Source organism: Rhinopithecus bieti, unplaced genomic scaffold (genome assembly GCF_001698545.2).
Source record: "Rhinopithecus bieti isolate Rb0 unplaced genomic scaffold, ASM169854v2 scaffold_3040, whole genome shotgun sequence".
Taxonomy (NCBI): domain Eukaryota; kingdom Metazoa; phylum Chordata; class Mammalia; order Primates; family Cercopithecidae; genus Rhinopithecus; species Rhinopithecus bieti.
The window spans coordinates 10,063,112-10,075,543 of record NW_016804657.1 but is presented as its reverse complement, the minus strand read 5'-3'; positions in this window follow the sequence as shown (position 1 = coordinate 10,075,543).

Genomic DNA, 12,432 nt, shown 5'->3' with positions numbered 1-12,432 from the left:
CCTCACAGTTTCCATGCACACCCCCTGAAGAGGGAGGGGCCTAGGGAACCCCACTTTGTCGTGTACTATTAATAAAGTCCCTTATATGTGCTCAGAAAAAAATATGCAGTATTAGGAAAGCTCACAAAGATTACTGATCAGAAAAAGAATAGACAGCATGATTTCTCCATCCTCCTATTTAATGCTGATGCATAAATGGTCAGGAAATGCTGGGCTCACAATGGGAGTCTGCATTCCAGTGTGGGAACATTAATCTCACTTGTTAAAATTTTTTGTCATGTAAGCACAAGGACGTAGCTTTATCAATGGAGGAGCACACAGGCTTTTGGTGTGAAACAGTCTAGATTTAGGCACCAGCTGTTCACAAGATCATCTGGAAAAATCAACTACCCAGCGCCTGAAGTCCTTGGGGCTCATGCAAAGGACTTCCCTTTTCTTAGGGGAGAAAGCCACCCATTCTACAGGGAGCTATAGTAGGCACAGCCCCTCATGATGGGAAAAGGAAAATTCCTCTCCTTGGTCAGCTTATTAAACTCCTGGGTTACTTTAGGATAATTACACCCCTTGTGCTTGAGTTTTAGAGAGGTCAATTTGGACATGAGTAGCATAGAATAAGTTTTAAAGGCACAGGAGTAGTTTAAATAAGCTAGGGTAAGAATATTCATGGATAACAGGGAAAGTTTCTGGACTGAATCCTGGAATACACATATCAACATTTGGAAACTGAACAGAGAAGGAGGGGCCAGATAAATATGCTGAGTAGGAGTTGGTGGCAGGAAGGAGAAAAATTAGGAGGAGATGGCCTTGTAAAAGTCAGGTGAAGAAAGTGTTTCAAGAAGAGTTTGGTCCACTATGTCGGATGCTGCTGACGCATCAAATGCAATAGTAAAATAATTGATTATTGGTTTTGGCAAAATTGTAAGTGATTTGTAAGAGAAATTTACACAAATAGTTGGGTTGAAAGTTCAACTGGAAAGTCCAACACACAATTCATTTGTGTGTTGAGGAAGAGAAGAAAAATGTGGAGAGAGTGACCCTTAAAAACAACACCTGTTCAAGAAATTGTACCATGAAGAGCTCAGTAAAAAGGTGTTACAGCCAGTGGAGTGAAGAGTTTGTTTCTGTTGTGCTTTTTTTTTTTTTTTTGAGACAGAGTCTGCTCTGTTGCCCAGGCTGGAGTGCAGTGGGGCGATCTCGGCTCACTGCAAGCTCCGCATCCCAGGTTCACCTCGCCCGGCTAATTTTTTCTATTTTTAGTAGTTACGGGATTTCACCGTGTTAGCCAGGATGGTCTCGATCTCCTGACCTCATGACCCACCCACCTCGGCCTCCCAAAGTGCTGGGACTACAGGCATGAGCCACTGCGCCCGGCCTGTTTTGTTGTCTTAAACTGTACTACTCCTTTATTGATCCTTAGCACCTTGTACAGAGCAATGTTCAAACATTGTTGAGTGACAAAATAAAGTGTCCATATCTCATACATCTTTTTATTACCATAAAAATGTGCACATCTGACACATCATAGGAACTTAATACATGTTTATTGAATAAAGAAGTGGAAGGATGAGTGAACAATCGAGACTCTAGAATGTCTTAGTGCTTTTGAAACTTAGTGCTTATGGACTAATACATAGAAGGAAATAGAAGAGAACAATGACCACAAAAAAGAAAATACTGGAAAGTTTCCCATACTAATGAGAGGCTGGAATCATTGCCCAGGCCAAAGCTGTTTGCCAAGGAGATGCAACTTTCTTCCCATCTATAGCACAGATGTGAGTAGATCCCAGGTATCTGAAATGTACTTGAAGAGCCAGTTTCCGGAAGTAAGGAACAATGGGCCATCCCCTCCACCATACAGGGAAAACTAGGGCCAGAGTTTTTGGGCTATATGAGCTCAACTTGGCTGTCTTTCCAGGCAAGATCTTCAAAGTGAGAAAGGAGAAAGCTTTAGCAAAATCTCTTTTTTTATTTCTTAGTGAATCCTCTGTTTGTCAATTATTTTTTGGGGGAGGTCAGATAGATGTCACTCAACCATTTCCTCTGGAGTCTGACAATGATGGTATGGTAGCCAGCCTCTAAGGTGAGTCCAGTGATCTCTGCTTCCTGGTATTCATTCCCTTGTGTGTGGGCTGAACCTAGTAACTTGCTTTTAATCAGTATAATTGGACAAAAATGATGGAATGTTGCTTCAATGATTAGGTTAGAAATGATTGTGACTTCCATCTTGTTTTACACTTCCTCTTTCTCATTGGGCTGGATGAAACAAGCTGCCGTGCTAGACAGGACAATATAATAATGAACTGAGGGCAGATAACAGTCAAAGGGGAATTGAGGTTCCCAGTTCAATAAGCTTCGAGGAAGTGAATTTTCCAACACCTATGTAAGTGAGCTTGAAAGTAGATATTACCCCAGTTGAGTCTTCAGATGAAACTGGAACTTTGTGCCAATCAAGTCAAGAGTTCTTGGAACTCCAACGTTTAAGAAGAAAAAAGGTAGACTGACATACTTTTAACAAGCTGCTTTCTTTTCCTGGGGATTTCTCTTGCATTACAAAGAACATTATCCCTTCATTAAACTCAGTTTGAAAACTACGAGTGGTTTAGCAAATATTAGATTCACCGAAGTTACTAAGTGTTGGTGAAGATGTGGGGAGACAGGTGTGTTATTCATGGAAGTGTAAGTTAACACAAACATCTGGTGAGTATCTGACAAAATATTTTAAACTTCCACACAGTTGACCCAGCAAGTTCACCCAGATACTTATTTTAAGGAATAATCAGTTGAGATTAGACCAAGAGGTCATATGGGACATCTCCTTGCACATAGAAAGCTCTACATATGAGATCTAACATGTTAATTGAGTCCTTTACTATGTATCAGGTGCTTTACATATATTATCTCATTTAGTTTTTAAAATGGACTTTATTTTCTATGATAGTTTTAACAGCTAGGAGGAGAGAAACAGTGTGATGTGATGCATGAAGCAGAGACTATTTGGGAGAGGATGGTCAGGGATATCTGTTCTCACTAGGGCAGTGACAGTTCAGCTGAGATCTACGTATCAACAGAGAGCCAACCATGAGCAGATGAGGAACATCATTTTATATAAAGGGAGTGATAAATGTGAAGATCCAGAGGCAAGAAAGTCTTGCGTGTTTACAGAATTGCAGGGAGGCCAATCGGGCTGGGACACTGTGAGTAAAAGGAAGTGTAATGAGGACACGAGCTGGAAGGATGAGCAGATCATGCAGTGTCTGGGAGAGCTGGAGATCAGTTTAGAGTCTGTCATAAATGGAATGGGAAACCCCAGAAAGGTTTCATATAGGTGAGACATAGGATTTGAGTTTACTTAAAACATCTCTCAGGCTGTTGTATGGAGAACAGAATGTGGCAAGCTGCAAGAGAGATCATGGGAAAAGCCAGTGCTCCTGGTGTTCATTTAGAGAGAGATTTTTTTTTTTTCCTCTAACATTCTTTTGTTTTTTGTTTTTTGGAGACAGGGTCTTGCTCTGTCACCCAGAGCACTGGTGTGCAGTGGCGCAATCCTCAACTTCCCAGACCAAGAGATTCTCCCACCTCAGTCTCAGGAGTGTCTAGGATGACAGGTACGCACCACCGTGCCTGGCTAGGCATTTAACAAATTTTTAATTCTGTAGAGATGGGGTCTCCCTATGTTGCCCAGGGTGGTCTTGAAATCTTAGGCTCAAGTGATCCTCCTGCCTCGGCCTCCCAGAGTGCTGGAATTATAGACATGAGACTTTGTGCCCAGCTATCTCTAACTTTGACGTGTGTGAGCCTCTGCCCACATTCCAATTAAAGAAACTGTACCTGATTGCGTGGAATTCTTGAGGTTTGATTAGTTTAAGCTACAGATTTTCTTAACCTTGGAGAGCTTTTCTGTTTGTCTTTTAAATGTAGAGAGCAATTAGTTGAAGTGAGGCCTAAGTACCTGTAATTTTGTAGAAACTCCCTGGGTGATTTTAATGGGCAAAGAGGGTGAGAACTCTGTAGGACCAATTAGGGACCCCTTTCTTTCTTCGGGATTACAGTAAGTATAACATACAAGGCTCAAATTCTCTCCTCCCCCAGAATTATGGAGGCAAAGGGCAGTGCAAGGGGCATCAGGCTTTGTCTGCTTCTGGTAGGCCCACCTTTCACACAACTGCTCCAAATAGTGAAGACAATACCATAAGTAAGAGCTAGGAAAAGTGCCTGTCTTGGCTGTCCATCAGATGACAATGGAATAGGTGTGGAAGGCTGCTGCTGGCCTTCACCGTCTTCACCACTCACAGTCTGCCTTCTTCCCTTTCTCTCAGATCTTCATTCCCCCAACTCAGCTCACTTAACAAATAAAACCCCAGGCATGACTTGTTTTCTCAGCTGCCCTTGGCAATCACATAATTTCCATCCTCTCTGCCCCTGGTGGGAGGGGAGGAGCACACCTGGCCAGTCTCCAGCATGAATTGCCTGGTGATTGCTCCACTGTCTTCCTATCACAGCTGCAAGTACCTTATAGATTGCAGTTTTCTGCTGCCAGACTGTGGTTTTAAGGTCATGTTCACTAACCCAAAGCACATTCCAATGGGTTTCAATTTCCAGCTGCTCCTGTGAGATCCAGGCCACTTTTCTCAGTGCTGTCTGCATCCAGCCAGTGCCCTGCCTCATTCTAGCAGCCAGGAATGTTCAGCTTTGGAAGCCAGTGAGGTGGGTGGCAAGTTGTTCCATATACCACGTTTCCCTCTGTTTAAGAAGTTTGAAAAAGGTATAAGTGTGTATGTGGTGTTCAAGCTGGCATTCCCACACATATATTTGAAGTATGTTCATCACAAGTAAAAGAATTGACAGACTCCTGTTCCTGGAGACCATGGATGCACTGGAGGCAGTTCCATGCATTCTTTTTATTCACTGAAGACACTCCACTGAGATGCTTTTCTGAAAGCATCAAGGGCTGAAATAGGGAGTGGTTCTGCCTGGGTGTTCTGATGCCATCTGTGAAGGGCTGGCCTTCCCCAGCCCCAAGGCTGTGACTCATTAAGAGCAGAGACCCTGGGAAGTTCACCCCTCAGCTGCGTGGGCATGTTCCAGGCATAGTGCTCAGTGCTAGAGAGACAGATGTGAGAGAGCTAGAGATGCTTACACATTCCAACATCATTTAAGGGTGAAGGTGAAGGCTGATTTTGTTTCCTGCCTGCCCAATCTCCTTGGGGTGAATTATTTTGCCAACTGTAAGTATGACTTTAAGGATTTGTCCCCTGGGGCTGCAGGGGGTGGGAGGTGGACAGAGGGGAACTTCATGTCAAGGCTTCACATGTTATGCTAGGGCACGAAGGTGCATTCAGCAAAGGCTCAGTGTTAAGCAGATTCTCTGCCAAGGACTTTGCAACTATAAGTCAGGGTCCCCACCACTGCTGCAAATCAGGCAATGTCCACTTTAGCTGGCTTTGTTGGGTGAGGGAAGGAACAATGTGTAATCTTGGAAAAGCTAATTCACTTTGTCAAGGGGCTGGAAAAGGATCTGGCTAGACATGTCTCTTGTCAAGGGTAGCGTTAGCGAATGTCTGAAATGAGGGTTACCTCAAGGTTTCAGGTGAAGTAGCTCTGCTGATTTCTGTGTTGAAGTTAGTAGATTTGGTGGAAATCACAGACATGACTTCACAGCCTGAGATTCACTGGACTGACACAGCCACTGTTCAGTGCTGCTGCAGCCTAGACCAAGCCCTGTAGGTATTCTTGATCTTGTCCTCATCTGTGTAGTGGAAAGATGCAGGTGTAAGGTGTGGGGAAATCAAACAAAATGACAAACATGAAGGCTCTTGTAAAATTCAGGGGTTTGTGTGAATGTTAGGAGGTAAGGTGGTTACCAGGTGGTTGTGCCCAGTGCTGCAGAGAAGGGGCTGCTGAGGGGCGTCCTAAAGTCTTGTGTCCCAGCTCCTAGGAGCCTAGGAGGAGGAGAGGAAGTTGCAGTGCATGTGGCCTGTGTCCTCTGGGATTTCCAGCTCCTGGGGCAGGGTGATGAGGGAGTCACAAGGCATGGCCTCCCTTTCCTGAGAACAGGAAGAAAGAAGGAACTAGTTCTGCTTCTCCTTTGAGGGTGTGCTGTGAGTGGAGTTTGCAGGACAGAGCTTTGGCATGAACTGGCAGTGGTCTTGAGCAACGCATGACTTTTCTGGGTTTCTGTTTCCTCTTCAGTAGGTACTGTCTCTGTTGGCTCTGCACACTTTTATGTCTAGTGATTGTCTAAGAGTTTTGAAACCCACTTGTGAAACATCCGTAGATTAACATAAAGACAAAAGGCCTTATTTAAGTCATCACTAAGTTCTGCAATTCAGTGGTCATCAGATATCAGGGAGGGAGGGAATCGGCCACACTTCTTGGCCCTACTTCTTGATCCTTTACAACCCTAGGAGAGGTATGATGCCCCTTTCCCAGTGAGGTGCCAGGTGCCACTAGAGCCAGGGAAAGGCTGGGAAACCACTTTCTCAAACAGCTTCAGCTTCACACAAACAAGTAAGCACGTAAAGTCTTGTGTTATTATGAAGTTTAGCTGCGGAAGTGTGCAGGTGCCAGAGGATGCAAATCATCTTACACTTTTACAGCCCAGTGTCACTGGCAACAGACCTTAGAAACGAGCCATAACCTTCATTTTGCGGGAAAGGAAACAGACCCAGGCAGGTGAAGAGATTTGCTTCACTTCGATGGCAAAATTGAAACGAGAACTCGAGATGTGCACCCCTCACTCTCATTTGTAGAAATACTCTGTTTCTAAAATGAAAGAATACTTGCTTGTTTTTGCCCTTGTCTCCCCTTTTCCTTAGTCCCTCTCACTGCCAGCCACTTTTATTTCTGTACCATGAAGCACCTGCTTGTCTCCATTCATACAGCACCCACGTTCCTCAAGCTGTTGTTCCTACAGGAGGTTGGGCTGTATGGGCCAGACAAATGGCTGACAGCTGACTTCTGGTTAAACCTGCCCTCTGCCCTCATTTCAAATGTCTCCCATCCCGTTTTTTTTTTTATCCCTTTATAAATATGTTGGTAGGGCAACCTCCTAGTTCTATGCCTTCACCCACCTTTTCACCTTAAAAGTAGCAAATCCTAGGTCACCATTACAGACAGTGGTCAAGGTGAATGTCGGGAAAGTCATCTCACTTCCCAGGCCTCAGTTTTCTCATTAGTAAAATGAAAGAAGGAAAGGAGCTCACAGTTAAAAGCTGGAGTAAAGATCTCTAGATCCTTCTTTAACTTCAATTTATTAAAAATTTTAGAGATGAGGTCTTGTCTGGCCTTAAACTCCTGGATTCAAGTGATCCTCCTGCCTCAGTCTCCGAGTAGCTGGGACTACAGGTGTGTCCCACCATGGCTGATGGAGCCTTCTTTAGCTCTAACATCCCAACTCCACAAAGACATTGATCTGCCCTGGAGGAACCAGGGAGCCTTTTCCATTTATCCGCCATAGGTCAGGCAATAGGTATTTTGCAACAAAAATGTGGGGTCCCATGGCAGCCCCTTAAGCCAAGCACAGGGCCTGTGTATTGGCACAGGCCATGTGCCCATAGAACTGCCCTGCTCAGAGCTACACCAGGGACTAGAGAGACTCCAGCTGATGTAGGAAGGAGTTAGGGCCGGGCTCATGAGAAGGGTATTCCTACCTCAGTGGCCAGGGCTCATGCTAGGATGACAGTAGTCCCACAGCCCACCTCATGCCCACTCCTCTGTCGCCAGTATCTGTTTAGGAAGAAGGACTGACTTCGCTAGTGCTGGTTCTTCCATTTCTTGAAGAAAGATTGCGCAGTTCAATAGGGAGCTTCAGGTTTCCAGAACAGATTACTGACTGTTTTGGAGTCTGCAACTGACCCCACTGCCCCATGCTTTTGGGGACAGAGCGGCCAAGCCACTTTCTTCTGTTCATCTAGCCTTCCCTCTTCACTTCCTCATAATGAACCTCCTTCATGCCTCAGATCACCGACTCCACTCCCGGCTCATTAGCCTTGGGTGGCATCTTGGGCCATGATAAAAAACAAAACAAAACAAAAACAAAACATAAAAACCCAAAAAACTCCCTCCAAATTGCCACCAGAGTCTCTTGATGTCTCAAGAAGAACATGTAGCCGGAGATGTTGAGTGATCCTCACCTGAGTTGCCTAAGAGTGGGAGATTCTCTTCTGAATTTAATTTTTAAAACAGATTTTCTTTGTTTTATAGTATAAATATGCTCTGGGCCTTGCACCATTTCAGGTTTTGGATCTAATTCCCAGTCCCTTTATAACCTTGGCAGCTGGCTTCGCTTTCATCAGCCTTTCCCTTTCCCTGCTGGTAGGCCTCTCACAACCACATTCACTCTTCATATCACACAAATAAGTTCATTCTCAGCCCCATACCCTCCATGCGCCTTCTGTTTCTCCTGGATCTCTTCATGATGGTCTAGCTTCTTCAGGTTCATGGACACTTTGAAAAGTCATCTGTGAATTCTTTCTAACTATGTCATTCAAAGCATTCGACTCCCTGACTCTCTATCCCCTCCTCTCTCCATTGTAACAGTTGAGTTTGCTTGTGTTTCATCCTTCCATCCATCCATCCATCCATCCATCCCTCCATCAGCCCATGTGTCTATTTTGTGTCAGTCACTGGGGACAAAGAGATGACATGGTGAGTTACTGTCCTCAGGACACGGCAGTGTAGGGCTGCGAAATAGGATATATAAATGAAAAATTAGTGAGAGTGCAACTCGATATGCACAAGACACAGAGGCTGTAAAATGAGACGTATTGGATAGTAAATAAGGAGCTGGGAAGGATGTGCTGGCAGGAGAGCTGGGCACCCTTTAAGCAGAAGGAAAACCATGCACCGGCCTGGGTGGATGTAAAAGCATGCTGCATTCCGGAAGCACTGACTTTGGAAAATTGTTGAGGCATGAAGTAGGAGAATCTGGGGATAGGGCAGGGATTGGTGAGAATTAGTCTGGAGTGTCAGGCAGGGTCCAGGGTTTCAGAGGCCCTCTATGTTATGCTAAGGCGCTCAGGCTCATCCTGACAGTCCTGGGGCTCCCTCAGTGGTTGGTTTTAAGGAAGGGAGTGACATGGTGAGACCAGTTTGGAGAGCACTCTGGCAACACTGCTGAGGATAGGTTTCATGGGTGACTCTCCAAGACAGGGAGGCCTGTGGGGAGTAAAAGTCGGAATGATGTTACCAGGGAGGAAGAGGACACATGCAAGAGGTGTTGTGGAGGTAAAGTTGGTAGAGCTGAATGATAGGTGGAAGGAGTCCAGGGCTGCCATCCAGGTGTCCGGCTTGAAAATGTGGGTGCACGGGAATTCTGTGCCCACACCCAGTGCTGTCTAAACTAGCAGCCATTCTGCCTCGGGTCTTCCTCAGTTGCCCCTGTCTTCCGTTTTGTTACCAACACATAAATCAGGCCTTCATTTCTTACCTAGATTTTTGAAATATCCTGTTCATCTCTTTCAGTCCCTCCTACAAAATGCTGCCAAGGTAATCTTCCAGGGACAGCTGAACAATTCCCATTCATAGTGAATGATGTCCCAGCTTTTTGCATCACCATCAATATTCATTGCTATAGGAGACTTTCTTTTCCCGTAGAGTCCAATTTTTGAGAGAACATGAGGCATGCTGTATGTGTGAACTAATTGAATGTCAAGTCGTCTTTAGGAGGGATGGGGCACGGAATTCCTACTCTGAGGGCAAGGAAGGAATCAGGCAGGGTATCTCCAGGGGTGACTCCAGGTGATCCTGCCTGTGCCCATCATTTTTTTCCAGGTGTATCTTCCACTTCTTCCCTGGCCTTGGGCTTTCTGGTCTGGTCTCATTGTTGCCCAAAATTGACCCCTTCCTCACTTGGTTCTTTGCAGACTGCATTGCCTCCTCCTGGAATACTTTCACTTACATTCCTGTCTGTTGAAATCCTACCCATCTTTTGCTATCCAGCCGAAATGCAAGGACCCCATGAATCCCCTGTGGGAATGGATCCTTCAGAAGCACTTTCCTTTCTATGGCACTCTACACATTTACTGTGCACAGCACCCAATATATCTCGTATTTTATCTCCCCCACTGGACCACTAGATTGGGAGCAGAAATGGAAAATCGGAGGTCTTAATCCTGGGTCCTGGGTCCAGCCTGTGAATGTGTTTTGTTAGTTTGCATGATTTTTTCCCCACCAAATTTAATTTATTAAAAAATTATTATCTATGTTAAATATACAGAAAAACTGACAATATGATATAATAATGTATATTTGGGACTTATCACCAAGAATGAACAGATTTGCTGCTGACACCTCACCACCTATGTTTTAAGAAATAAAATATTACACATACATTTTGAATACTAGCCCACGCATTCCTCTCTTGGAGCAGGTCTTTGAGCTGTTTCTTAAAATTTAGAGTTAGTCGCTGATGTTTAGAAATCAAGAGATTTCACATAAGAGTTGGCCTCTGGCTGCCAGTTCTCAGCAGGCCATCACAGGTTCCCAGCCCCATTCTGGCCCTCAGATCCTGGCTGTCAGGTGGTGAAAACCTGAGTCTGGCACCTGAGTTCCTCATCTGCCCTCCATACACACTTCCTAGCAGGCGGGTGGTCCTCCTCATGCCCCTCGTCTTTCTCTGCACCACTGCCCAGGCTGTGCCCATTGCCTGGACCGAGGAATTCAAGGCCTCATTCAAGCCCCACTGGTTCCTGTGGCTTTTCCCAGTGACTTCAGCTCAGCTCCATTCTCTGTACTCATATACACCTAGCCATTAAGCTGGTGACTGAGCAATTGCCTGTGTTTTCATTCATTCCTTTGCCAGGTACCCTGCAGAGCCACCTAGGTGGAGGAAAGGGAGGCAAAAATCCCCACTGGGTCAGGCTTCCTTGCTTTTCCCTCCGAGACTTGCTGCCCCCGTGTGGTGCATCGCGTGAGGTACAGCGAGGCTTGCTTGGTGCAGGAGATCTGCCTGCCTGGCACCCTCAGTTGTAAGAAGGGATGGTGCATTTTGTTGGCGGCAACACTCCGAGTCCTTCGTTCTTTTCCAGCTGAGACTGCTCGCCCATCCAATTTCTTCCTCTCTTTCTGTGATCACCCCTCACTGCCCATTGGAGGTATAACCTTTCCTATCACTTCTCTTTGAACATTGCCCTCATTGGTCAATAAGAGTGGGGTTTCACTCAGCTGAAAAACCAGGGGGAAAGGCTCTTGTTCCAGATTCCGCCACCCTCCTATCCTTCCCATGCTATTTGTCATAAACATATGGATGGTGGGCATGCCTTACAAGAGCAGGACAGGTGCTGGCTCTTGCATTTTGTTCAGTGGATGGGGCAGGAGGGATGTTCCATTTTTCACTCTACCCCACTGGCCTAGTGCAATTCCACCCTGATGCTGGTGCTGGTCATCTGTCCCTTGGTGTTTTGAGGTGGCAGAAGCCTTTTCATCTGGGCCAGAATGTTTTCCCTTTTTCCGTTCAGAATGAACTTTGAAACTGTCTCCGTTGTGGTAATCAAATTCAACTGATTACCCATTCGTAAATTTTCTGTGTAAGAAAGAAGCCATCTTGATGTTGAGTGTGACCCTCGTCGCGGCTGAGATATACCCAGGTCTAGAGGGAGACAGCTTCCCTTCCCACACTCTGGTCCCACAGCAACCTCTTCACCCACTTCAGTTAAACTCTGTCCCTAATCCCCCTGAAAGTGTTTTTTCGACTGTTGCTTCTTTGGTTAGTTAATGACTATGTCATCACTGAAGTCCCCAAACTTGTCTTTGTTGGCCTCCCCTCCTCAGGGAAATTGAGAGGAATGTGGGGACCAGTGATAAAAGGGGAGATGTAGGGAAGGGGAAGCTAAGGAGATGGAAGAATAAAGGAAAAAAGGATGTGATTTAATGGAAAGATGGATAAAAAAGGAGGGAGAGACAGTTAAATCTGGGGATGTGGGATAGTAGATTTCTACTTTTTGAGCTGAGTAGGAGATAAATTTTCTGGGAAGCTCACCCTCGTTCTCTTTATTTGCCCAGGAACCCATGGTATGGCTTCATTGTGTGATTTGAAAGGGTGAAATGCAGGGTTATGAATAACCAGAATGACTGGCACACACACAGCCAGGTGTGTTCTACAGACCATCAAGGAAATTGGCACTGAAGCTGCTGGAGGCTAAATGCATTTTTGCTTTTCTCTCCCCTGCTCAGGTCTTTGGTAAGGCATGCAAACCTTTTCAGGTGCCCCTCAGGGATTCTCTTGGGTTCTAGGGAGTCCCCTGCATAGAATAGGGCAAGAAGGAGGTAACCCAAGGGAGTTGGGGCTCTCTCAAGGAACGGCACCCCATGCTCTAGTGCTCTGCTGTGCCACTGACAAGACAAATTCAGGCTGAGTGTTTCAGTGGGAAGATAAGGACTTTCAACACTGACTCCCTAGTAGCAGGTCTAGTCACTAATCACTTAGTGTGACCA